This window comes from Notamacropus eugenii, chromosome 1 (genome assembly GCF_028372415.1).
Source record: "Notamacropus eugenii isolate mMacEug1 chromosome 1, mMacEug1.pri_v2, whole genome shotgun sequence".
NCBI classification, from domain to species: domain Eukaryota; kingdom Metazoa; phylum Chordata; class Mammalia; order Diprotodontia; family Macropodidae; genus Notamacropus; species Notamacropus eugenii.
Window position 1 is genome coordinate 387345736 of NC_092872.1, and position 3273 is coordinate 387349008.

At 38.3% G+C, this 3273-nt stretch overlaps 1 pseudogene; it reads right to left on the reverse strand.

Moving 5' to 3' along the window:
• Window positions 1–941: 941 nt before the first annotated feature.
• Window positions 942–1244, reverse strand: LOC140517824 (small ubiquitin-related modifier 2 pseudogene; annotated as a pseudogene).
• Between the last annotated feature and the right edge of the window lie 2029 nt (window positions 1245–3273).

Consider the following 3273-nt stretch of genomic DNA (forward strand, 5'->3'; position numbering starts at 1 on the left):
TAACTGCAGTGTATTTGTGTCCCTATTTTCCCACATCACCTCCAACATTTGTCATTTTCCTTTTCTGCCATATTAACCAATCAGAGAGGTGTGAGGTGGTACTTAAGAGTTGTTTTAATTTGCATTTTCTAATCAACAGAGATTTAGAGCATTTTTAATATGATTATAAATAACTTTGATTTCTTCATCTTAAAACTGCCTGTTCATATACTTTGACCATTTATTAATTGGGAAATGACATTTTTTTCAATAAATTTAACTCAGTTCTCTATACATTTGAGAAATGACACCATTTTCAGAGAAACTTAATTTTCATCTCCCCTATTATTCTCCATTCCAGTTTTTGTAGCATTCTGTTTTTTTAATTCATTCTATTTTCCACTTCCATTTTATGGTGAGTTCATTATGCTCACATTTATAATTATGATTACTAACTGTATTCCCTTCCATCCTCTTTTCCCCTTGTTTATCCTTCTCTCTCCTTTTACCCTGTGCCTCCTCAAAAGTGTTTTGCTTTTGACCACCACATCTCCCAATTCACCTTCCATTTTATCAGTCTTACCATATTCTTTTATCTCCCTCCCCTCCTACTTTCCTGCAGGATAAGATAGATTTATATAAAGATAAAAGTTAAATGAGTATGCCACTAATGGAGAAAAGGGATATTTTCATAGAACCGGTTTGTTTTTTCCCTTCTCTGTCTCCATTTGGTGTTGATAAAAATATACCATTGGCCATTTAATTAAAAAAATACACATTATACCTATGCACATATACCAGTTACTTTATGTACAATAAAGAATGGGGGAAGGGAATCACAGAAGAGAGAAAACTATACTGCAGTAATCAGAATGTGGATAAATCAAATCTTGGTTTTCTAATTGTGAATATATTATTTTCTTTGGGAGCACAGTTTTAGAATAAAGTTGTGAATTCTCTTTTTAGTAAGCACCACCTGTCCGCTGCTGGAATACATCAATTGTATCTTCACCCTCAGTTTCCAACTGTGCAGGTATGTCTGTTTCATTGATTGGTTGCCCATCAAATCAGAATCTGATCTGCCTCATTGACAACCCTGTTGTTCACAATAGGCTTTCATTAGTTTACGAAGTGGTGTGTGACTCTTAATCTTGAATTGCACTACTGAACCATCTTGCCCTGCCACCTTCAAATTAATGTGGTCATTGTTTTCAGTCTTGAGTCCTTCCTTCGACTTTTTGTCAGCCATCATGAGTCCAGGGGTCTCCTCAGCTGCTGCTTCACAGAAGAGGCACCAGGACAATCTGCTCCAAGAGAACAGGGGGAGAAGCAGCAGTGACAGGAGCAGGAGGAAGAGTAGGAGGAGGGAGATGATGGTGGTGATGGTGAGAAAGAGGAAGGGAAAATGAAAAAAAGAAGAGGAGGTGGAGGAGGAGGAGAAGGAGGAGAAAGAGTCAATTTTTATTTTCTCTGGTTCTAGAATATCAGGACAGTTTCCCTTAGTAATTTCTTGAAAGATGATGTCTAGGCTCTTTTTTTGATCATAGCTTTCAGGTAGTCCAATAATTTTTAAATTATTTCTTGTGGATCTATTTTCCATGTCAGTGGTTTTTCCGGTGAGATATTTCACATTGTCTTCTATTTTTTCATTCTTTTAGTTCTGTTTTATAATTTCTTAATTTCTCATAAAGTCATTAGCTTCTATTCTAATTTTGATGGAATTATTTTCTTCAGTGAGCTTTTGGACTTCTTTTTCCATTTGGCCAATTCTGCTTTTAAAGGCTTTCTTCTCCTCAATAGCTTTTTGGACCTCTTTTGTCATTTGGGTTAGTCTATTTTTTAAGATGTACTTTTCTTCAGTATTTTTTTGGGTGTCCTTTAGAAAGCTGTTGACTTGTTTTTCATGATTTTCTTGCATCACTGTCATTTCTCTTCCCAATTTTTGTTCTACTTTTCTTACTTGATTTTCAAAATCCTTTTTTGAACTCTCCCATAGCCTGCAAACAATTCACATTTTTCTTGAAGGCTTGGGACTTTATTGTCTTCTTCTGGTTGTATATTTTGATATTCTTTGTCACCAAAATAAGATTCTATAGTCTTTTTTTACACTGTTTGCTCATTTTCCCAGCAAATTACTTGACTTTCTAACTCTTTATTAATATAGGGCTCTACTTTTAATGTGTAGGGTGTCCTACCTCAAACTTCAGGGGTTTTGTGCAAGTATTTTCAGAGATACTTCTAGTGACCTGTAAATTTTAAGTTCTTCCAAGGTGGTATGATCAAAGAAGAGGTGTTTGCTCCTTTCCTGGCTTATGCTTTAGTCTGTAAGTGACCACAAGCACTCTTTTGTGCCTTGGAACTGTGAGGAGGATTCTTTCTCCACTGCCTCCACATGCTTTGCCACACCAATACTCCTCCTTACCCCAGGACCACTACCTAGAACTGCAACCCAGATCCAAACAGGGCAAAGCAAGAGAATCCTGTTTCAGCACCAGCAAAAAGATCCCTGTAATTCCCCTGCTGTTCCCCCCCCCATAGTCTATGGACTGGGACCTCTGGAAGCAGCCATTGGTGCTGCTGCTGTCACCACCACCATCACCTCTGCCATCCCATGCCTGGGGCCAGACTGTACTTCTCTCACCCAGATCAGACAGAGTTTTCCCCCTGACCTTCTACATTGTTTTTGGCATTTTGGGGTTGAGAATCTGGAAACTCTCACAGCTGTCAGTGATTCAGTCCCCTGAGGCCTGTTGCAACCCTGATTGTGCCAGAATGGCCGATGCTGGACTGTGCTCTACTCCTAGCTGTTGTAATAGACTTTTCCTGTCCATCTTCCAGGTTGTCTTGGGTTGGAGATTTGTTTCATTTTGTCATTTTGTATGTTGGTCAGCTCTAGAATTTGTTGAGAATAATTTTTTACAGGTATTTGGAGGGGTTTGGGGGAAAGTTCAAGCACGTCTCTGCTTTTGCTCTGCCCTCTTGGTTGTGCCTTTATGCCTCTTTTATGGGAGATAATTTGCCCCGTTCTACTTCTCCCTTCCTCCTCCCAGTGCATCCCTTCTTCTCACCTCTTAATTTAACTTTTTTGGGTATCCTCCCATTATAGTCAACTCACAACCATGCCCTCTGTCTGTGTATACTCTTCTAACTGCCCTAATGATGATAAAGTTTTTAGAAGGTACAAGTATCATCTTCCCATGGAAGAATATAAATAGTTTAATCTTATTATATCCCTTATGATTTCTTTTTCTTGTTTACCTTTTCCTGCTTCTCTTGATTCTTGTATTTGAAAGT